The sequence below is a fragment of the Notolepis coatsorum genome (genome assembly GCF_963971535.1).
Source record: "Notolepis coatsorum genome assembly, chromosome: 17".
NCBI lineage: Eukaryota > Metazoa > Chordata > Actinopteri > Aulopiformes > Paralepididae > Notolepis > Notolepis coatsorum.
In genome coordinates, this window is record NC_140181.1 from 85,370,217 (window position 1) to 85,395,697 (window position 25,481).

The window sequence follows — 25,481 nt, forward strand, 5'->3', positions numbered from 1 at the left end:
GATGGTTGTCACACCTTTTACTCTAGTGTGAATTGCTCATCATCAAAACATCTTTCAATAGTCATTCCTACATTAAATTGAAGCTTAAGATGTTGGCTTGCAATGTGTATCCCTCTCATTTTCCAACATATTATTGTAACAAAGAGGAAATTACCTATCAAAGACACTCTGACACATTGTGACAACCAACCCCATCACAGGGATGGTTGTCACACACTATGAGGTTGGTTGTCACTATGTGTTTTAATGGGAAAAATCTTAAAAAGAAGGCAAGAAGGAAGAACTCAATTTGAAAGTTGAATTGCATTGACAAGTTGACAAATACATAGCTTAATGCATCTTAACATGAACATAAATAGGAAAGACATCTTTAGGCCATCCTATATAACAAAATAAGAACAAAATAAATAGGCCTAACAATAATAGCCAACACAACTAGGCTACACTCATTCACTATCTGAGTTACAGTGATGGCAAATGTAGGGTCTGGGCACTCCAACTAAGCAGATCTTGTGTGCCAACTGGTTGCACATCCAACACTTCTCCCATACCTCCCCTGAACGTCTGATGAAGACTCCTCCTGTCTCTTTCTTTTCTGTTTCTTCTTCTTGCTGGCTGCCTTTTCCAGCTGGGGTGGAGTACACTGGGATGTACTAGGCTTGGCAGGTGGCCTAGGCTGCAATGTACTAGGCTTGGCAGGTGGTCTAGGCTGGGATGTACTAGGCTTGGCAGATGGTCTAGGCTGGGATGTACTAGGCTTGGCAGATGGTCTAGGCTGGGATGTACTAGGCTTGGTAGGTAGTGGCTGGGATGTACTAGGCTTGGTAGGTAGTCTAGGCTGGGAATCGGATGTACTAGGCTTGGTAGGTGGGCTGGGGTGCATTGGGCTCTGCTCGGTCTGTCCTCAGCTCATCCATCACCTCCAAGTTGGTAAAGAAACGGTCCATGTTGTGCTCATTAAAGCACTGTCATGTGCTTGTCACATGTGACAACCAACCCCAAAGAAAATGTGACGACCAACCCCAACTGGAATGTCTTGCTAGTATCAAGGCTAACAACCATCTAAAAATGTGTTAGTTAGCCAACAACAATCTAAACTATAGCTTTCCCTTCACACTTTTTAAGGGTAAAACTTGCTTCATTATAAACCAATTGTGTAAAAGCCTAGAAGAAAAATACTGAGGAGCTGAATATTTACAATTCCACATGAAAAACACAAAAAGTCCTCTCACCTAAAGTTCAGCTGTCTTGCTCCAAAGAAGACTATGTAGGTGAGCTCTGATCCCAATTCTGGACATTTCCATACCAAAATATGGGAGAAAGCGCCTTTTGGTAGTGAAATATAATGAATGTGACAACCTACCCGTGTGACAACCATCCCCGTTCTCTCCTACTTGATTAAAAATACAAAACAAGGAATTTTATTGAAAAAAACCTTACAGATGTGTTCCATAGACTCACAGGAATTGTGTAAAATTGCCCAAAAAGTGACAAATAAAGCCAAATAGGGGACCTTTATATCACTGTCTGTATGTCTGTCCTACAAATGTCAGAAAACGTTGTTTGCCGTGACATGGTGAAGACACTTAACCCCTAACTGCTCCCGATGAGCAGGTTGGCACCTTGCATGGTTGCCTCCACCTACGGTGTGTGAATGTGTTTAGTGAATGGGTCAAATGTGAGGAATAAAAAATTGTAAAGTGCTTTGGATAAATGCACCATTTACCATTTACATGGTAGTACATGCTGGAGACTTTTCCTAATTTACTACAGTAATAGATATTTGTATGACAAGGCATCACCTTGAGAAGCCATATAACCTCTAAAGCATAAGTCCTTCTGACACAGAACTTCCCACACATCCAGCTATCCTGACTCAGCTAATTGTGCCACTGGGACGCCATGTACATCATAGTGGATTTATGCCATTTTGCAATTTGGGATAAAAACGCAACGTGACGTGTTACTCATGAACACTTTGTCCTATTTGCACCAAACGTGACCCTCTTTTAAATATATACATGTTTTTTTTATACATATACTCCCGGCCCTTTTTTGAGGGCACCCCCCCCCCCCCCCCCCCCTCTTCGGGGGACAACAACTTTATTATTTATTATACATTTTAACTATTTACCATGCAAAATAAAAAGTGTAGTAAAATAAGAAAAATAGTGACATTTCATTGCCCTCTTGGAGGAGGGGAACTCAGACTAGACATTGACAAACAAATGACAACTAAGGACAATGAAGCTTATGAAGGACAACAACAAATACACATGGCAAGGGAAAGGGGGGGGGGGGGTTCAGAGAGGGGATAACTGTGTTGAAGTCAAATCCAATTACGATAGTTGAGTTGGGGTGATTACTTAGTGCTGAGAAGAAAGAGTGAAAAAAGTGGGGTCATCAGCATTAGGACCAAAATACTGGCAATGATTATAAACAGAGCAGTTGACAATGATGAAACAACCCTCTGGGTCTGAAAATGTGAAATTGTGAGTGAGTGGCAGTCGTTTAATTAAAATTGAAACTCCTCTTTGCTTAGAATACTATGTTGCTGAGAAGGTTTGAAGGAAATGTACAGATTCAAATTTTTGATGGTCGGATTCTGCTTGGTGGGTTTCCTGTAATAGTGAAAACAAACGTGAGTCCATGAGGTGTGCAAAGAGGTGTGCAAAGTTTTGTGTCATTCCACCACATGGAATAGCTATGATCTAGATTTGATTTCGGGATAATAGCGTATACAGGCAAGACATGGCAACATGTACAATGGAATCGACGTATACTGCCATAACTAAGCATTTCATGAATTACCCTAGACCGCTCTAAAACCATACTTATATTCACCACGGTATAACACGGGAACGTATGGATGGAAACAATTTCTCTTTTTTGCATCTTGACCGGAAGAAACTCAATGTCAAATGACTATAGTATTGTATCCATGGCTATAATATAGAATATAGATTTAGCTCTACAAACAAGGTGACTAACTCCCATCGTTTACAGCGTGGCAGTAGCTACTACAGGATAAGGCTAATAGCTGGCAGCCAATGAGTTAAGCAAAGTACATTATAAGGAAGTATCATTAAATAGTATATCCCAAACGAATAATGGTACGTAGCCTTCACAGTGGCGGCTGGTCCATAGAGGGCTCTAGGCTGTTGCTCCACCTGGTGGAAATTGGTTTTGGATTTTTCTATTATAGTAGATTTCGACCGCTAAAAATTCAATAAACATTTAAAAAAGAAATAATAATTACTCATTTGAAGTATGTTTGTGTTTCAAATGCACAATAACGTGTAATATATCAAATATAAATCATTGTTTGTGCTTCCTGTTCATCCCCTCTCTCTTCTGGGGCGCTAGAAACATCGCCCCACTGACTGGGCGTCAGTGCGCAACGCAGCCAATTGAAAAATGCACATGGCAACATAAATGCACATAGCAACTAAATTTGGCAAAATGGCCACCAAGTGAATATGGTAAATTTTGTCGATATTCCCTCCATTTTCCCTCCATTTTTTTGTTGGTTCAGTCTATGTCTGCATTCTGCATCCACCGGTCCAGATTGACTGGTAAGAATAAAAGAAGCCATGGTTTGATTTGGTGTTTCTTAACATCCGTTTCACATGGGAGTTGTATTGTGTACATGAAACAATATCTCTGCTGCTTTTTGTTGCCAACTGTTACGTCCCCGCTATCCTCAGAGACGTGTTTGCTTTGAAGCATCTTTGCGTCTAGTGACAGATAGACAAGTCCTGTACACACGGTAAACCTGTCTGTGCTTCCAACCTGCTCTCAGGGGGCTTCTCTGACATTAAAGAGTCATCAACGCCCCTAAACACTGTGGCCGGTACCGGAGCCCGGCACCAGTCTACGACTCTGCTCCTCACCGTATGTCCTCCTCGCTGGCGAAGACGAGGACGGCACGGGAGGTGTGTGTCTCCAGCAGCTGCTGGACGGCTTTGTCATAATCCTCCTGCTTTGGATTGTGTGGGATTTTCAAAGACTGAGCGACGCATATCCCACCTTTAATGGAGAGAGAGAGAGAGAGAGAGAGAGAGAGAGAGATACAGGGAGAGAGAGAGAGAGAGAGAGAGAGAGAGAGAGAGAGAGAGAGAGAGAGAGAGAGAGAGAGAGAGAGAGAGAGAGAGAGAGAGATACAGGGAGAGAGAGAGAGAGAGATATAGAGGGAGAGAGAGATATATAGATGGAGAGAGAGATAGAGATAGAGAGAGATATATAGAGGGAGAGAGAGATAGAGATAGAGAGAGATATATAGAGGGAGAGAGATATATATAGAGGGAGAGAGATATATAGAGGGAGAGAGAGATATATAGAGGGAGAGAGATATATAGAGGGAGAGAGAGATATAGAGGGAGAGAGATATATAGAGGGAGAGAGAGATATATAGAGGGAGAGAGATATAGAGAGGGAGAGAGATATATAGAGGGGGGGGGGAAACAGAGAGAGAGAGCTAGTGAGACGTAAGGCCAGTGAGATGTTGCACACGTGTACATACATGTTAACACACACACATACACAATCATACACACACACATGCACAAACAGAAACACACACACACACACACACACACACACACACACACACACACACACACACACACACACACACACACACACACACACACACACACACACACACACACACACACAATTCACACAAAAAGCCTGAAGTCACAATTTCTGATCTCTTTTCATGGAAATCAAAGCCATATGGAAATTAAACACACTCAAACAAGAAATGGTGAGGAGCTTTCGATTGTGTTTATCGTAGCTATAGGGGTTCTCTGCCAAATAAATAGCGGTTTATAAAACAATAGCCCTGTGCATCACATTTACATTTAGTTAGGAGCTGGAAGCCACAGCAGCTTCCAGTGAAACATCTAAACTGGCAGTGAAGAGAAAAGCCTTTTTACAAGTGAACAGCATAATCATTTACAGAGCAGGGGATTAATTAGAAAAACTGCTATAAAAAAACAATAACCAACAACCCTGTACCCGCTCCCAAGCCAGCCGGTCCACATGAATACACAGGATTTACATTTCAATGAATATACATTATTTATATTTCAATGAATATACAATATTTACAATTCAACAAATATACAGTATTTATATTTCAATGAATATACAATATTTATAATTCAGCAAATGTACAGCGTTTATATTTCAATTACGTAATATACAATATTTATAATTCAACAAATATACAGTATTTATATTTCAGTGAACATACAATATTTAAAGGCCGGAGAAGTTAGAGAAACCCTTCACTGAAGCAATCACATAGCAAGCCCCGAAAAACATAAACAAAGAGGATATTAATATTGACAATGAATCATTTGCAGACAGGTCACCGCTAATGAGTTTGTACAGGGTGAAAGGCACTGATTGCTTCCATGCGTAGCTAAATGGTTAGTAGATATTTGGCCAGGAGCCCGTGACAGTCACCTCAGAGAGATATGGTCCCAACTTTGTAAGAAAAATATCCTTGAGGAAATATTGATTGTGACAATCATTACAGTTAATCCATGGCTGTCTGGATTTTAAAATAAGAACCTGTAATGACATTATTGACTGCTGTCAAGTGTTTAAGGTCATGTTCAAATATCATCTAATATCTCAGTCTGGCCTGACATAAACATGGCTGGCACGGAGCAAACATCTTTTATTTTAAGTGGAAAATAGGCATTCAGTAGTTTAATATATATTTATTTTTTATATTCAATTTGTTGTTGTTTTCGGAATACAAACGCTAAATAATCTTTCACAAAAAGGCCTTATTATGTTCTCTCTAGTGCGGCATATGTAGCCGTACAGGCTGACGTGACCTTTGAAGTAGCTTGGATAAACAGATATAATGGATAAACAGGCGTAACGTTCACCTGCACCAAGCCTCATCCTGACCAGGATCAGCAGTCTCTGTCCTCAGTCAACAGCAATACTCTACTGAAACCAATTAAAATCTCTCCTGCTCAAGCACTCTAATATGGGATAACCTTTCAGTTATAGCCTCCCAGAGTAGACGGAGAGATGGGAGGAATCTCCTAATTGCCAGTCTCATCAGGCTCATTACTTTGATATAAACAGCTTTTAGTTGGCAGAAAACACATTCCCTGCCCCTGTTTACTGTGGTGGCACATCTAAAGGTAGCAGCTATAGCTAAAAGACTGCTACTGAATCTCTGTACAACCATCCCCATCATCAGCAACAGCAGACAGCATTGGAAATACCGCAGAAAAGGCATCTGCATGAAGACAGCGGGGATGGATCTGTTAATCCCCCTTAAGTGAACCAAACATATAAATGGAGATCCTGTGGCTTGCCAGGCATGCTGCTTTGGGAAATGTGCTATTCTGTTTAAATGAAATGTGCCTGGCGTTGTTAGTGTAACAGCCACTGCTGAGAGTCTCACAGGGACAGCACTAAAGCTCTATTGCAGCACGGAGAATCCAGAACAGTTATTTAGGGCTCAAGAAAGCTTACGACTCTGCACATCTAGGTTTATGTCATGGAGAAACTGTCCTACTGTAAAATGTCTAATTCTGAACAGAGTAGTAGAAGCACATTTCAGCTTCAAGGGCAGTGTGGCAAACTGTTAGCAGGTACCTTTTAAAGTGTGTATTCATTCCACAGATAATTGTAAATACACATTTTATGTCACTGAGAACTAAAGTATCATGAAAATGTATTTCCTCTATTACAACAAAGGCCCTGTGGGCTTGTAAGAGGATATATAAGGGTGTAATAAGCATGGATAGAGACATTATTGTAGGCCATGGTGGTCAGTAATAGAGACAGAGGCCACAGGAGCCGCTGATGAAGATAAGAAACATTTGGAGCAGCTTCCGTCCTCAGAGAGAGCGCACCTGTCATGGTGGTGACGCCCAGCACCTCCACTGCCCCTGTCTCCCCCTCTCCCTAGTGTCTCTCTCCTTGTGTTTCCCCCCGCAGACCCAGCAGATGTCCTCAGTTGTTCCCCACGTTGTGTTCCAATCTCCCTGTCTCCCTCACCAGCTGGTCATCATCTGATCATCACCCCCTTGTGGATTTATGTTATTGCCCCCAGTTAGTCTAAACCTGACAGCTGCAAGTTGCATTCAGGAATTGTTCCAAACTAGAGAGAGCCGGTATAGACTTGTGGTAACTTGTGTATTCAATATCGCAAAGGCAAGGACAAATATAAAAAGTCGATGTATATCGATGTATATAGGGGCAAAATTATGGAATAACTTTGACAAAGAAGTAAAAATGTGTAAAAAAAATTACTCAAATATAAGGTGATACATAAATATAAAACCTTATTATTATCCTAATTATATTTTATCTATAACATAACTGTATTCAAATAGTGACCAAAAAAAAATATATATATACTGTATATAAAAAATTAATGTGTATACGTTTTGTACATAAAACTATGAAACTTTTGTAACCTTTTGTTTTAGCAATATAATGTACTAAATTATGTTTATTTTTTGTATTTTTGTGTGTAAATAATGTAATGTAAAAAGGCACCTTTTCGGTCATTTTATTTTTTCGTTTTTTTAAATGTTCTACTACTATGCTTTGTAAAAGAAGACCGAAATAAATATAAAAATCATCAAAATCATCAAGTGTAGTCAGCTAGGCTGTTACCTTATCTGTTTATTGTTTTGCTCCTGCTTTTTGTCGTTGGTAAAGATTTTTCCACTTTCAACCTGCCTCTGCCGTCGTCTTCCCCTGCTGGAGCTGGGTTCTTCTTCAAAGCAGCAGAATGATTCCTCCATGGCAAGCTGTTTTGACTCAGTAGCCAGCAGTGCTGCTAAGGTTAGTAGGAGACAGACATTTGTGATAAAGGAGGTGGTGAAAGAGGAGTTTGACAGAATGGCGGTGGAGCGACAATTTGAGGCTGGAGATGAGGTGTTTGTTTTGCTGCCCACGCCTGGTTCTGCGCTCACTGCCCGGTGCTCAGGACCTCATGTGGTGAAGAGAAAGGTGTCTGACACTAAGTATATGTTGTGTACGCCCGAGCGGCGGAGAAGGACACGCTGGTGTCCTGTGAATAGGTTAATAAAATGCCCTGCCCGCATCTCATCAGAGTTGAGATGTGAAAAAACTGTTATTTCACATCCTGTGTTGTCGTCTGATGTGCCTTCCAGGAAGCACAGTGTTGATGTTGGGAGTGCGAACCCCATTAAGCAACACGCATATCGGTGTCCGGTGGCAAAGAGGGTGGTCATGAGGAGAGAGGCTCTGTACCCCCTGGGAAAGGGGCTAGCTAGACCTAGCCATAGTCCATGGAATCCTCCTTGCCTCCCTGTTTTCTGTACTGATTACAGGAAGGTGAACGCTATAACGGTGCCTGACTCGTTCCCGTTGTCCAGGATGGGCCCGTCATGGCCTTCGGGATGAGGAATGCACCGGCCACGTTCCGGCGGCTGATGCATCTGGTGTTGGGGGATGTGCCTAAGGGCAATATGTGTTTTGGGTGATGTGGTGGTCAACCGCGTGGGCCCGGAGCAGGGGCGTGCACCTGTATGGCCTATGTGGAGGTGATGTGTAGCCTATATGGAGGGTGATTTTGTGGTGGAGGTGATGGGTTGAGGGAGCTTTTTTTTTTTTTTTTTATTATTATCTGTTGTTCTCCCAGGTATGTGATACTAATCTGATGTTGGTTTATAAGTAATAATGTTTTGCTAACCTTACAGGTTCGCTTTTATGGGGGGAGGTGTGACGTACGTGGGTTGCCTTTGTTTGCCACTCTGTGTGGATTCCCTATTGTGGGATTGTTATATATATATATATATATATATATATATATATATATATATATATATATATATATATATATATATATATATATATATTGTTGGCCTCTGTGCCGATTACCCCTATTAAGGGGGCATAATATATTGTTGGCCTTTAGGTCATTTGCCACTGTTCCAGTTAAGTGGAACGATATATATTGTGTTGGCCTTATCACCGAAACTTGTGTTCGTTTTAGTGTGCTTACCTTGTTTGTTCTCCCCTACCATTTCCCCTGTATTAAATATCATTGTGGGTTTCATTCCCCTCTTTATTTAATAAATATAATTTACCTTTGGAAAATGCTTTGTATTGTTTCTTACCTGCCGGGACCTGTGCCTAGAGCACTTACTGGATGGGCTGGCGTCATATACAGCCCGGTCCAGGTATTATTTATTAGGTCATCAGACCTTTGTATATGACAACAGGATAAACTCAGACCCTGCATTGACTACTGTGGGCTAAACGACATCAAACCGGTATCCTCTTCCTCTCATCTCCTTTGCTTTCAACCTTCTCCAAGGAGCCACCATCGTCATCATGCTCGATCCCCGCAATGCCTACCACCTTGTGCTCATCAGGGAAAGAAGTCACTAGGAGTATCTGGTCATACTCACCAACGGTGCTACGAGACATGCTCGACCAGTTTGTTTTTGTGTTCCTAGATTCTTCTGATCATCTCAAAATCCATTCTGGAACATGTCTACCACGTCAAACAGGTTCTCGGCCAGCTGCTTGAGAACCAGCTCTTCGTCAAGGCAGAGAAATGTGAGTTTCATGTGTCTACTCTTTCCTTCCTGGGATTTCGCTCATGTTCATAAGGATCCAGCTCTGGTAAAGGGTTCCTCCTGGGGTTCACCGGCGTTTACCGCCACTTCATGTATAACTACAGTTCCATAGCAACACCTCTGACAGCGCTCAACTCACGTTCCTCATCTTTCACCTGGAAAAACACTGGTTCACCTCTTCAACACTCACCTTAACACTCACTTTAGACACTTTAACACTACATTATATTTATCGATTTATTAAAGAGATTTGCACTACATTCATACCTCATTTGCATTTGCACCTTGCCTTAAAAAAGTGTTGTACCTCATTGTCTGCATTTTTACTTCATTGTACTTAGATTTAGGGTTTGGCACCGAAAACCGGTTATAATAGGAATCGGTTCCTTTTTTTTTTTTTACTTTGTTAATTAATACCCTAGTTACAGTACAGCAACCAAATAAAACTGTATCAAGTCAACTGAAAATGTGAATAGTATGAACAAATTAAATAAAAATAAATAAAATTCTCCTGCGAAATAAGCTGTGACCTGTTTTGACCTGCACCTCAAAAAAGCAGAATCGAGAATCGTTTAGAACAGGAATCGATATGGAGAATCGGAATCGGAACCGGAATCGTTCAAATCCAAACAATGCCCAACCCTACTTAGATTGTACTTAGGTTGTACTTTAGTAAGTATATTGTATTGTATATTGTATATTGTATATTGTATAGTGTTATTCCTATATTTTTTTTTATTACTTACTTTTTTACTGTATGAAGCACATTATCAGGGGCTCATACAGAACCAAGTATTTCACTGTAAAGTACATATACCTTATACGTGACAAATAAAAAACAAACTTGAACTTCTCCCATCCTGGTTCACCCCGACTCATCTCTCCCCTTCATTGTTGAAGTCGATGTGTTGGATGTTGTTGCCGTCCTGTCCTAGCGTTTGCCAATAAGGACCAGAAGACCTACCCTTGTGCCTCCTTCTCTTGCCGTCTGTCCCCAGCAGAAAGGAACTCTGACATCGGCATAAGTACATTTACCAAGTACATCGGTCCATTCTCCATTGCAAAGGTCATCCGCCATGCAGCTGTCCACCTGTGTTTTCCCCGCTCTCTCTGGGATGCATCCCACATTCCATGTGTCCCACATCAAGCCTGTCTCCTGGAGAGACCGCTCCCATTCCCCCACCACCTCCTCGCATCATTGATGAAGCTGACGCCTACACAGTCAGGAGACTGCCGGATGTCTGTCACCATGGCAGCAGTCTTCAGTATCTGGTGGACTGGGACGGCTATGGGCCGGAAGAATGGTGCTGGTCGCTGCTGCAAGGAACATTCTGGACCCAGCACTCATCATCACCCTGGTCCACTTGGATGTGGCACGGTGGTGTAGTGGTTAACACTGTCACCTCACAGCAAGAAGGTCCTGGGTTTGATTCCCGCATGGGGACCAGGTTGCTGGGTTGCCAGGTACCCAGGTGGGGAATCTCCTGGGCCTTTCTGTGTGGAGCTTGCATGTTCTCCCTGTGCTCGCAAGGGTTTCCCCTCCAGAAAAAGAGATAAACCCAATGAAAAAACATCGTCCCTGACGAAGACGGACAAGAGCACTTGGATTGGTCCCCGGGGCGTGGCCCACGCCACAGCCCATATGTCTGCTCCCAGCTGCCCTTGGGGGGAAGGACGATGGGATGGGTCAAGCGCGGTGAGGCATTTCATCGGCGACCCAATGCATGTGTGTGTGTGTGTGTGTGTGTGTTCCTGTGTGTCGCCCATCGCATGTGTGTGTGTTCATCTGTATGACAAATAAAGACTTCTTCTTCTTCTTCTGGTGGGAGACTGGGAGTTGTGGGAGTTGTTGCCCCCCCGCTGATCCTGATCTGATCCTCACCCCCTTGTGTATTTATCTTATCGCCCCCAGTTAGTCAGTGTCTGGTCATCTCCCTGCTGTGCCTGTGCCTGCCCTGCCTGATAGTGTTGGTACTCTAAGTGTAGACCTGCCTCTGCCTCCGTCAATCTGCACTTGGGTCCCCTTCTACCACACTGGTCACAGCACCAGACAAGACTGCCCTAAAGGCTACAGACTGGCTGTGCAGTGGAGGCTCAATTATTGAATGCCCGCAGAGAGTCAGTCAGTCAGTCAGTCAGTCAGTCACTCAGTAGTCAGACAAGCTTAAAATGCCAGTGCCTGATCTGTGTAGTCTAGAGTTCTCTGCTGAGGGTCGAACTGTCTTCACCTGTCACTGGAAAACCTTCTGTGGACGTGCAGTATAAAAGGCCTCCCACTCACACAGCATGTTTGAGAAGTGGTGTGTGTCCATCTGAGGAAAAACATGATACTGAAAAAGATAAATGTCAGGATCACCAAGCCAGACGTATTTTACACCAGCCTCTCTCTACATCTGGTGGTGGCCAGTCGTGAACAGGGTTACTTACAGGTCAATGGTAAATGGGCTGCATTTATATAGTGCTTTTATCCAAAGCGCTTTAGAATTTTGTTACTCACATTCACGCAAACATTCACACACCGATGGCGGAGGCATCCATGCAAGGTGCCAACCTGCTCATCGGGAGCAATTAGGGGTTAAGTGTCTTGCTCAAGGACACATCGACATGCTGCCCGGGAGGTGCTGGAATCGAACCGGGAACCTTCCGACTACCAGACAACCACTTTACCTCCTGAGCCACTGTCGCCCTGTACAGGTGGTTTGGGTGGAACATCCAACTCCATGCACAGAATTCGACTACAGCTTCCTGACACAGTATGTCACGAATGACGACAGTAGGAATATAAATCCAAATACGCATGATGTCTCTTTTTTATATTGAGCCCAGTGCAGCAGGGCCGTTTTGTTTTGGGACAAAGCCCCCCTTCGGCCCTATCTGTGCACGCCACAGCTGTACCCCCCCCCCCCTGACACACCATGCTCCAAAATTAATTTTGGATGAATAAATCACAGATTAAATGGTGATGATTTAATTCATCAGGCTTCTTGGAAGTCGTCCGCTGATGAGTCAGAGGTCATGTGCTGCATTAACAGCCTCAATTATTCATCCCAAACACCGGAGTGTTGGAAAATGCACTCAAGGGTGAGAGATCCAACATTCTCATTTAGCTTGGTCAAATACATCCAACAAAACCCCTTGAAATTAGACTGGATGGTGATTGACTCAACCTACTGCCCCCCCCCCCCCCCCCCCCCCCCACACACACACACTCACCACCCCTAAGCCTCCAGGGAGATCCATAATGCTCCAATTATATTTATCACCCCTAGAGCAGAGAGGCAGAACTGCCTCCCACACTCTCCTTGCAGCACAAGTGGGGAACCCACAAGGAAAAGGTGGAATTCTAGGTTCCTTATCCTTGGCCTTCCTTATCCTACATTTCACTCCAGCACTGTTTCGTTCTCAGGATTTGGCAATTGGCAGCGGGAAGAGAGAGACACAGGAGAGAGGTGTTCCATTTTGCCGCGTTGTTCGTTCCTGAAGCAGATGCTTCAAGCTGCAAGCCAAATACAACAGGACAAACCTCTTGAGTATATCTGTGTTTAAACACGAACAAAACAAAACCCTGAACTTTCACATTTCTTCTCCAATCCATTCGCAGAACTAAATATTTGTATACTTTATTTTTTTCAGTGATATGTGATATGAAAACATGGTGTTGACAGCTTTCTGCCATCAATTCCAGAGAGATGTTTTGTGGGAGTTTTTCCACAAACATGCTTTTTTTTCTTTCTTTTTTTTCATCAAGGGAGAAGCAAACTCCTATTTGCGCTGCCGGGCCGAATCAAGATTAATGTTCACCGGCCAAACTTGAAGTCAAAATGAAGGAATGAAGCCGACTGCCTGAACAAGGGAGAAAGTGAAAGAGAGAAGAGGAGAAAACAGAGGAGATCGATACTGGCTGACCATCACTCCGGTCTCAGCTTGGGGTAATGGGCAGCCATATTGCATTAGGCCGCTGGATGGTTTCTCCTTGAAGCGGTGAAGCAAGACTCCTACTAATGCATCTGACATTTCACTGCAAGCAGAGACAGAGTTTCCACAAATAAATATCCCAAGGCCCCTCCCCCTGCCCAGCCCTGTGCATGCAAGCTAACTATACAGTATGTTCATGTGTGTCTGACTCCCACTGCCACATTAGGATACCTAATGTATACTGCACCTGTGTATACTGTATACTTTACTTACTCATAGTATATCTTTAGATTCTAGTGTTTATTGTAACGATATTTATTGTAATGTATAATATAACTGATAGGGCATACAGACCCTCATCGGCACCTTTGATTACACTGCCTACTTGCTCATAGTGCGTATATTCACAGTTAATTACATTGTTTACACTGCCTATTTTTACTTTTCTACTGTACTATAATTTGTATTGCCTGTATTTATGTCTTTCTAATATTACCATGCCCATACCTGTAGGCCTACCTCCCCTCCCTGCTCCCCCCTCCCCCATGCTGCTATGATGCCTGAATTTCCCCAAGGGGATCAATAAAGGAATATTTTATCTTATCTTAAGTATCTAAGATTTAGCAGCGTTTCTTTTTTAGCTCCACAGTGTTGTCCATGTATGCTGTCTTAGCTCACGCTGCCAGAGTCTGTATGCTGTATGTTGTTCAATCCAGTGTAGTGAGTTATGGTATAGTGGCAAGGCCTTTGATCCTGTGAATCGTAACACTATTACATAATGGATGCTTTTATTAAAAGGGACACTTCACCTGAAAAGCAATGCTGACTTATTTTGCACATAATCTCACACGTATCCCCAAAACTATAAACAGTTTTGCACACATAATCACAGTTACTGAGAGCAAGAATAGGTCCGCCAGCGATGTCATCGGAAGACACTGAATCCTTGTGTTGTTTTGATAACAGCTCACATAATTTCATTGAGCTCTATTAAAGCCTCTGACAACTGGCCTAAAAAACACTAAGATGTATATATCCTATCAAACATATTAAGCATCCACCAATATTTCAATAAAAAGAAAACCTGTTAACAATCTTTAAAACCCAGCACAAACATATCTTGTTTGGCTACTGAAACCATTCTCAGGATTGTGGGGCTGTGGTCAGATCATGATTGATTGACAGCTCCCTTTCAGCTCAAGTACCTTTTAATTTCCATTCAATCACTAAAACGTTTTTGCTGTCAAATGGACCCTACTTGCTTAGAGAGCTTGACTCATCAACCAGCAAACTAGGTTGGAGACCAATATAGGATTTTCCATTCACTTACATGAAACAGTTAGTGAGCTTATTATCAACTAGCAGTGCATTGTTTTCCAATAGAGACAGAGAACAATGAGTCATACTCTGAAAGCCACGCCCTCTGGAGGGGAAGCCATTTCAATTTAAAACATGAGACGTCTACTGTACACACATCTCTATGCAACACGAACCCATCCATTCTACATGCATTGCATACACATCCAGATGCACACACCCACTTTAAACATTCACCTTTAATTAACATTCACTTTAGACACTTTAAACACTTTTTAACACACCATATTTTATCTATTGTTTATTACTAAAGATATTTGCACTACATCTCTACCTATATCTCTATATTTTGTATAGTGTTTGGTTTACATTTGTGCAGCATGAAGCACAATCTCAGGAGGCTCATACAGAACCAAGCATGTACCTTACAGTATATGTGATGTGGTAGAAACTGTCTCCCCCTCTGCCACTAATTGAATACCTTTCCTTTGTGTCCTACCTTGAATACCTTTCCCAACCTTGTTGTCAAGTTGAAACAGTCATCATGAACACCATGTTAGCTCGTTAACCATTTCACTACCACACTACCAAAGGGTTAACCCTTTCACTGCGACAATACAGAAGGTTAACCCTTTCACTGCCACACGACAAAGGGTTAACCCTTTCACTACCACACTACAGAAGGTTACCCCTTTCACTACCACACTACAGACGGTCTGTAGTGTGGTAGTGAACGGGTTAACCTTCTGTAGTGTGGTAGTGAAAGGGTTCATGTTTGCTACATTTTCTCCTGTAATTACCTCTGTGCCAGTGAAAAATGCACACACAACAAAGCAACCGGCATGTTCATGCAGGTTGGGAAACCATATTTGGATTCTCTCCAAATATTCCAGTAATCCACAAAACCATAAATGTTACACAAAAAACATAGAATATAAAAATTATTTCAACTGCTAACGTACACAAATCTAAGGTGCTAGCAATGACCTCAATACCTTCTATGCGAGGTTTGATGCTGGTAACAACAACACCAGCTCACAAGCCACGGCAATGGGGGGGGGGGGGGTCGGCTGCTGATGGAGGCGCAGTGTTCAGGGTAACAGAGCATGAGGTGAGGCGGACCTTTAAAAAGGTGAATATCAGGAAGGCAGCAGGTCCGGACGGCATCCCCGGCCGCGTCCTAAAAGTCTGTGCCGACCAACTGGCCCCAGTATTCACTGACATATTTAACCTGTCCTTAGAACAGGCTGTCATCCCCACCTGCCTGAAGAAGTCCACTATTATCCCTGTACCCAAAAAATCCAAGCCTGCTTGCCTCAACGACTACCGCCCTGTAGCTCTCACCTCCATAGCCATGAAGTGCTTTGAGAAGCTAGTAAAGGGCTACATCTGCTCCTCCCTCCCCATCAACATGGACCCCCTGCAATTTGCATACCGCCCCAACAGGTCCACGGAGGACGCCATAGCCCATGTGCTGCACACAGCAGCATCACACCTGGACAAGAGGCAGGGGAACTATGTGAGAATGCTATTCATCGACTACAGCTCGGCATTCAATACCATAGTCCCCTCCATACTCATAGCCAAGCTCAGGGACCTGGGCTTGAACTATGACCTCTGCCAGTGGGTCTTGGACTTCCTGACTGGCAGACCCCAGGTGGTGAGAGCAGGCAACTGCACCTCCTCATCCATCACCCTCAACATAGGGGCCCCCCAGGGCTGTGTTCTGAGTCCCCTCCTCTACTCCCTGTACACACACGACTGTGTGGCTCAGCGGAGTAGCAATACAATCATCAAATTTGCTGACGACACAGTGGTGGTGGGCCTGATCTCTGCCAACGACGAGAGGGCCTACCTGGAAGAGGTCAAGGTCCTGGCGGGATGGTGCCAGGAAAACAGCCTCTCCCTGAACGTCAGCAAAACAAAGGAGATGATTGTGGACTTCAGGAGGTCGGGGGTCAAGGACTACAGCCCCCTCAGCATCGACGGGGCACCGGTTGAGAGAGTCAACAGCTTTAAGTACCTCGGAGCCTACATATCCGAGGACTTGACATGGACCACACACATTGACAGTGTTGTGAAGAAGGCACGACAACGCCTCTACTTCCTCAGGCGCCTAAGGAAGTTCCAAGTCAGTCAGAAGATCCTTAAGAACTTCTACTCATGTACAATAGAGAGCATCTTGACCGGCAACATCACCTCCTGGTTTGGGAATAGCACTGCACAAGACCGAAGCAGACTACAAAGAGTGACACGTTCAGCCGAACGCACAATTGGAGGGGGGCTCCCCACCCTCCAGAACATTTACAACAAGCGTTGCAAGGGCAAGGCTAAGAGAATCATTAAAGACTCCAGTCACCCGAACAACTGCCTCTTTGAACTGCTGCGGTCAGGCAAGCGATACCGGAGTCTCAAGGCGAGCACAGAAAGACTCAGAAGAAGCTTCTATCCCCAGGCCATCAGGCTGCTAAACGAACAATGAACACTACACAACAACAACCACCAAACGCACATAGCACACACATCCACACGCACACACTCACTTTAAACAAACACACTGTAGCACCCACTCCACACACTTTATAGCACACACCCACTTTAAACAAACACACTGTAGCACCCACTCCCCACACTTTATATTTATTGGTAAAGGATTTGCACTACAACTCGTACACCTTACTGTAAATTGTACCTAAATTGTACCTCATCCCATTTCTGCTTTGCACTATATAGTACTGTACATTAGTACACTGCATAGTATTGTATATTATATGGTAACTCAGAACATTGTACATATGTCTATACCGAACACTGTGACCTCATTTTCTTCTTCTAAATTACATGCTATACTATGTTATTTGATACTATCTTGTCTAGCACAGTCTCTGGAGCGTAACAGTAAGAAGCATTTTGTATGAAAGTATTCTGTACTTCTGTATGACAACTATTAAAGAAACTTGAAACTTGAAGCTGGTTTCCTCTGCTAACAAAAAGCACACGCATCGACTTTGAAACTTCCTCAAAACGTCAACAAAATGAATGATTAATGAAAACCATGAATATTTAACCCAAATGATTGATTCCATATGTTGATAGCAGGAACAGACGGAGCTCTAATTGAGCTGAAATTATGTGCAGCTAAATATAGCCCACTTTTATACCAATCAATAAATTTTATTTCAAATTTGTATATTGTGCATCTCTGGACATTTAACGTTGTTTAGGTGATACTAAATAATGTAATCATGTTTGGGCTTAGAAGTGGGCTATATCTAGCCTTGACATAGCCGGACATCGTGAAAGTGCAATTCAAATAATTTCAGCACAGTATATTGACTTCAATTGTGCATCTTACACATTTACAGTTATTTGTGTGATATTATAAATATCTAATAATGAATTAAACTACTTGAGCTAAAAGTGGTCTATATTTAGCCAGACATATTCTGGGCTATATGAGGGCTACGAGTCTACGACATAGCCTCAATGTTAAAATAGGGTCTAGTGTTTACTGGGAGGGAAGGGAGAGAGATGTATTCTAAAGAATTACATAGCTACTCAAAGGCTAAATTTGCATACATTTTAAGGAGTTTATTATATGTCCATTAGATCCCAAATTACATAATTAAAACCAATCAGCTTTAAGACAAGTGTTTTCAGTGTCTTCCGATGACATCACTGGAGGACATATTCAAACAAATTTACTCTCAGTAACTGTCAAACTAAATGAATGTGTGCAAAACTGTTGCGTTTCTGGATGTGTGTAATATTATGTGCAGCATTTTTTTTCAGTGAAGTGCCCCTTTAAAGAAGAGCTTTTCACTGGATCAAATAATTCCCATTTGATTTGTATATGAAAGAATATTGTTCTTTGACTGCAGCTCGGTAGCAAAGGATGAGTCAACAATAACAGTGTACTATAATTTCCTACTCCCTCATCTGTACTGGTGCTGGAGCCAGAACAATAATATCAGTGTCGGTTTTACAGCTCTTTGCTACGAAAACACAACTGAGGAAACAAGCTGGTAGCAGCAGTAAACCCACTGTGTGCATCAGAGGATTTCACACGCTGAAATGAAACCTCCAAAATAAGCATTAAATCATGACTTCTCCCAGTTCCCTCTCAGTCTTTCAAAGGCTATTCTCCCAGCTGGTCTCTCTCAACACAAACCACGCAGCCACCAACAGCCTCTTAAAGTTTTAATGAGTGATCAGACTGCACGTGAACGCACACAGATGAAATATTCATATCTGCTGCACTTCTGATCATCACTCGTGGGATATCATTTGCTTTTTGAATTTTTGGGTTTCCCTGGCGTTTCCCCATGGCTGAAGCAGAGGATCGGAGGAGGCAGAGATACTGTAGATGCCTAGATGGGGGTGTAAAATGCATCTGGATCTAAAGAGGTCAAGGTGAGAATCAGGAGGCGACCTCGGTGTGTACTGTAATTACTGCCAGAGGAGTTGGGGACGAATGGGGTCACAGTGGCAGGTAGAGAGATCGTCTGGACATCGGAAGGTTCCCAGGTTCAATTCCGGCAGCGCGTCGAAGTGTCCTTGAGCAAGACAATTAACCCCTAACTGCAGGTTGGCGCCTTGCATGGTCGCCTTCGCCATCGGTGTGTGAGTGAATGGGTGAATGTGAGGTATAAATTGTAAAGTGCTTTTGGATAAAAAGCCCTATATAAATGCAGTCTGATGATGAAAAAGGTAATTCTTTCTTAAATGGTTTAAGTTCTTCACACAAAGGCTAACAGGAGAACTCAAGAGCCCTGTCTACAAAACAGCTACTCAATGTTACTAAACCCGCAGCCACCGCAGCCTGTTAAATTGACACAAACAACATTACTGGACATACTGTACACAACAGGACCGTTCCTTGTGCTGATGGCTAAAAGGTGAACTAGAAGAATGCACTCAGAAGAGCGCAAACCTCGGCCAAGGCCTAACAATCTCCCCCACGCTGATTACTTTCACATGCAACATGTTATTGGGCAGACGACAGAGACGATATACGTAGGGATGCTGTCCTATTGTCCCAATCACAATATCACGTTTTTTTGGCCCTGATCCCGATCCGAGTAATTTAATATTGACCATCTACTTGAACTGCACACTTCAAGTTGATTACGATTAGTGGAACCAATCTAATTATGGCGGCACGGTGGTGTAGTGGTTAACACTGTCGCCTCACAGCAAGAAGGTCCAGGGTTCGATTCCTGCTTGGGGACCAGGTTTCCACGATGCCAGGTACTCAGGTTGGGTATCTCCCAGGCCTTTCTGTGTGGAGTTTGCATGTTCTCCCTGTGCTCACAAGGGTTTCCCCCCCGATAAGATAAACCCAATGGAAAAACATGGACAACAGATCGCTAACGCTGTGGCGTCCTTGATGAAGACGGACAGGAGCACTTGGATTGGTCCCCGGGGCGCGGCTCACGTTGACGCCCTATCTGCTCCTGACGGGATGGGAAAAGTGCAGAGAGACATTTCATCTGTGACTCAGTGCATGTGTGTGTGTGTGTGTTCCTGTGGGTCGCCCATCTCGCGTGTGTGTGTTAAAACTGCATGACAAATAAAGACTTGTAGTCTAACCAATTATTAATTATGTAGACAGGGCCTCGTAAAATAAAGAAATAAAAAATTCTTATTCTTTGTTCTCTGTTTTATCTTTACCTTTCAGGATTTTCTTTTTTGTTTACTTATTTGACCAGTTTTCTTTTACCACCCAAAAGTGTAAATGAAACACATTCTCAATGTAAACATTGTCTGGCATAATGTTGACTAGTATAGGGCAAGAATTTACGACCACTTCCGTTTTGAGAAACTTAGCATTGTGCTGCATCCTCTCACTAGGCTACAATACACTCCAATGGGGCTTAAAGTGTTTTAGGTGTTTGGTTTTTCAAAAGCCACGATGTCCTTTTACAAAATAGGAAGCTTACAGTATAATCAGACGTGTCTTCATATGTTCTACAGAGGAAATGGTTGTAAACTGTACATTGTATCAAAGGTTATAATGAGTTTTATTGGCAACTAAGATAGCACAAAGCCAATGAAACTATAATGTTTGATACAATGTATGGTTTGCAACCATTTCATCAGTAGTACATACAGTACATGTATGAAGACACATGTGATTATACTGTGAGCTTCCTATTTGTAAAAATGTGTATCATGGTTTTTGAAGCTTAAACACTTGTCCCATTGGATTGGAGCCTGGTGAGAGGATGCAGTTTCTCAATACTAAAGCAATCTACTCAACATCATGTCAAACAATATATAAATAAAGGTAGAGCGGTTGTCTGGTAATCGGAAGGTTCTCGGTTAGATTCCGGCTTCTCCTGGCAGTGTGTTGAAGCAGTGTGTTGTCGCCTAACTGCTCCTGAAGAGCAGGTTGGCACCTCTGCTGTGAATAAGTTGTAAAACACAAAAGCACTATATAAATGCAGTCCATTGACCATATAAATGCCATCTATTTATAAATAGTAAACAGTAGCCTCTCTGCCAAGTCTGTTGTTCCCACCACCTGTTGTTCACTCTATTTGCTTCTTGCCGCTGACTTTGCATTAACGATGACTGCTCTGTTTTGAATCATAGCCTACTTGGTCATCTGGTGTAACATTTACAGTTTTTGAATGTTTCCCCCAGTGATCATTGATTACTTAAGACCAGGGAACAAACTTAACTTTTTGACTTACCAGCCATTTGGCTGGTAGATTTTTAAAACTACCAGCCGGGCAGATTTTTTACCAGCCAAAAATCCAATTAGTATTTATATTGTAACGTTTGGCCACTTTAAATCATTGAACAGAGAGAGAGAGAGAGAGAGAGAGAGAGAGAGAGGTAGATAGATTGATAGATAGATAGAGAGAGAAGGCAGGCCTGAAAACCTACCTGTTCAAAAAGGCCTTTGACTGTTAGCTTTTTATTTTAATTTTATTGCGCTTTTGTTTTTAAATTGTTTATACTATGTTTTTAATTAACTATGTTCTATTTTTATCTTATTTTTATTCTGTATTTTATTTTATTTGTTTTACTAATAACTATTTTATTTCAATTTTTTTAACTGTTTTAACCATGTAGTGTAGCACTTTGGGATCCCAGTGAACAAAAAGTGCATTACAAATCCAATCTATTATTATTATTATTATTATTATTATTATTATTATTATTATTATTATTATTATTATTATTATTATTATTATTATTATTATTATTATTATTATTATTATTATTATTATGTGTGGCTGCCGCCCTGGCGGACATCTGTGCTCTACTGAGTGCACCTTTCTAGTCTAGAGAGAGAGCGCTGATTCTCCGTAGCTGAGCAGGGTTGCATTTTGTCAACACAAGTTGGAACCCTGGAGGAAGCGATATAAGGAAACGAATTGCCAATAAATGTGAAGTTATCTTTGAACCTGTTGCAGGGAATATGCCTCCACATATTTGGTCAAATCAAATGCGAAATAGTAAAATATCAGAGCACAATCAAAAACGCGATTGCAGGGTTTTCTTGTAGGCTAAAGAACGGGTGAAGTAAGACCTCATGTGCGTCTCATGTTACAAACTTGACCTCGTGAGCAGAGCGCATCTCATTTACATTTAAAGGTTCATTGTTTGTAAACATTTGAACGGACACGTGACACACACACACACACACACACACACACACACACACACACACACAGTTTCAACTCACCACCGCCGCATCATATTGACGCCGAGCACAGCCGACCCATTACCTGCCGGCCGAGGTAGATGCAGTGTATTTTGTTAGCCACCAGGTGGCGGGCAGACTTTAAATTCTAGTCGCCAAACAATAAATCTACAAGCCAATGGCGCTGGGCGTGTAGTTATTTTGTACCCTGCTTAAGAAGTTCTGACTTCATCATCTCAATGAAGAAACACACCTGGATTACTAGTAGACATTCCCCTTGTGTAATTGGCGAGAATGAACGCACTCTCCCACAGACATAACACACACACACAAACCCACACACATCCTAGCAACACAGATCTAGAAATAATTGCTCTTAAAGAATGTCATAATATTTCCGCAAGTTTCCCACATTTCTGGGTTCCCTTTAAGGGTGGATTCCTGATTCCATCTGTGATTTCCACAAAACTGAAAATAAAAGCAATTGAAAAGCTCTGTATTAAGGAAAACATTTCCGGCATTAACGCTTTCCCTTAATGGTTTTCATAATTATTTTTAACAAAGAAAGCATCAGGGTGGCTAAGTGGCGCAGTGGGCAAGGCGCTCACCACTAACGCAGGAGATGCTGGGTTCGAGCCCAGCTCTCGGCGTTGCTACCGGCTTGGCTGGTCGTTCATACTAACACAATTGGCAGTGTTAGGGGTGGGAAAGCCGGTGGGTGGGGATTGGACGTTGTGGGCAGCGACTCCTACAGGTCGGTTGGTGCGCCTGTACAGCAGAATCAAGTATTGGGGGCAGCGTTACTCCTCGCCGCTGAGAGATCGCGCTGTTCAGGTGAAAAGATGCGACAACTGCCTCCTCGTGTACCGGAGGGGACACGTGATGCAAGGCTTGGTCCTCACTGCAGCCGACCAGTGGGAGGCATAGTCTAGCAACGTTCGAGACAGGGGAGGGGAGAATTGAAGGGAGAATTGGCAAGGCAAAATTGGGATGGGAGAAAAATAGAAAAATAAGGAGAAAAAGTGGATAAAAAAAATAAATAAAAGAAAGCATCAGAATTTGATATGGCAGAAACCAATCAACTAAAACATGATCTGTGCCGGTCCCTAGTTGCCGACGTTGCCAGCGTCAGACCCAAGATATAAATCCACATGGTGGCACTAGAGGAGAGGTCACACGGTGAAATAAATCAACAGCTTTCTCCCTCTAGGGGTCATGAATATTCACAGCAAATTGTGTGACTAGCCTAACGGGTCAGGAGATATTATGCTTATTTGAAATAAGGAATGTTGGCCTGATGGTGGCGCTAGAGGAATGGTCATGGGGTGACTGAAACATGACCCCCCCCCCCACACACACACACACACCCCTCGCTCTCACCTCCATCCTTCCCAGCACTCTCTACTGTTTACAATGCCAGTAAAGCAGCAGTTGGCAAGCTGATCAATAATTCATTAATCCACAGCAAAGCTTGATTCTACTGAAATGAATGTTCCAAAACTGACCCACCTTGGTGTGATTTTAACTTGCAAGTCTTACAAACAAAACAGACTTTGATTAATATAAACATGATATATATTTGAGTAGCCTCCCCCACCTGGGATCAACGTTCCTATTACCTGCTTCTTTGGAGAGCTGAGTGAAGGCCTCCACACCCTTCTCCCCATAGCTGCCCTCTGAGGCCACGGTGGAGACGTAGGACCAGCCCAGGGCGCGGATGATGTCCACCATGGCTTGGGCCTGGAACGAGTCTGGAGGAACCACCCTCGAGAAGAAGTCATAGCGCCTGTCGTCACTCAACTCCGGGGCGGTCGAGGCGTAGCTGATTTGAGGGATCTTGGAGAGAGAGAGAGAGCAGGGGTGGGGTTACTCATGGGGTTGTGGGCATTCTGGCACAGCATTACTGTCAGTTTGCTGGGTCTGACTCATCATATTCCTACCATCAAAGTCCTGTTAAAACTCTTTTAAGCCTATGGGCCCGTCTGAAAGCCAAGGAGCTGAGCTTTCTTCACATATATGGCTTATTACGGTAATCCAAAAACTGCAGGAGTTATTGAGGAAGTAAACACAGGTAGAATTCTACCTGCTTCAAGGTCAACCACCAAGGTCAAATTCCGCCTAGACAAAAGTGAGTAAAAAGGAGCCTAAGAAGAATAAATCTAAAAGGCCAGGGTTCACAAACTTTATTGTAGTTGCATAATAGTTCCAAGTTAAAAATGTACATGTGCAAAGTTAAATTAATGTTCAATTGCAGTGTCTACTTGACTAAAAACCTGTAAAAATCCCATTCCGATTTTAGTTTTTCTTGTCTGTAACAGTTTGATACACACTCAAAACATAGAATAAATAGAGTAAGTTAAAACAATAACAGATATTGAAAGCTGAAGTAGTTCTGAAAAAGGGTGAAAAGCACTTACTCACAGCACATTATCTGACAATTACACAGCAATAACAACTACATATGGCCAGGTCTTGCTCGAAAAAGAGATCTTTGATCTCAAGTGACTACCTGGTAAAATAAAGGTAAAATAAAAATAAATAAACATATAGGCGGACTGTTTCAGGCTTAGGTTTAAAAGGGTTTTTAATATCACAATCTCAATATTGCCTCTGATGTTTTATGAGTACTGTAACACAGAAGCCTTCGCTGTTAAAAGGAGCACTTAGTGGCAATAATCAAAAGATCTGGATAAAAGCCTTATTTGTCAGATTTAGATGACGTTGTCGGCTATTTTGAGCATATGTGTGTGCCGTGACGTCAGAACTTCCCCAATCTGTGCCAATGTTGGTGCCAAGAAGATTCCTCTTTTCAACTGGGCAATGCGTCAAACGCCAGTCGCTCATGTAACAACGCATGGTTCGGCCTTCGCGGTCTACAAAGTACACGCTTTGTGGGGCCGCGTCCTTCGAAGGATACAGCCCCTGAAATGAGACACTGCTTAAGAGTCGAGAATGAGGAGATGCACCGTCACTGTTGATTCATGTCCCTAATG

The 25,481-nt window shown here is 42.7% G+C and overlaps 1 pseudogene across 1 annotated transcript in view; it reads right to left on the reverse strand.

Annotated features, from left to right (window-relative positions):
* LOC311244121 (metabotropic glutamate receptor 7-like) overlaps window positions 1-24,330 on the reverse strand; it is a 121,811-nt pseudogene extending 97,481 nt beyond the window's left edge. Inside the window, exons 1-2 of the transcript XR_014621002.1 lie at window positions 24,108-24,330; window positions 3,894-4,029 (exon numbers count right to left, since the gene is read on the reverse strand). The product of XR_014621002.1 is annotated as a metabotropic glutamate receptor 7-like (transcript). The remainder of the gene's footprint in view (window positions 1-3,893; window positions 4,030-24,107) is intronic.
* Window positions 24,331-25,481: the final 1,151 nt, after the last annotated feature.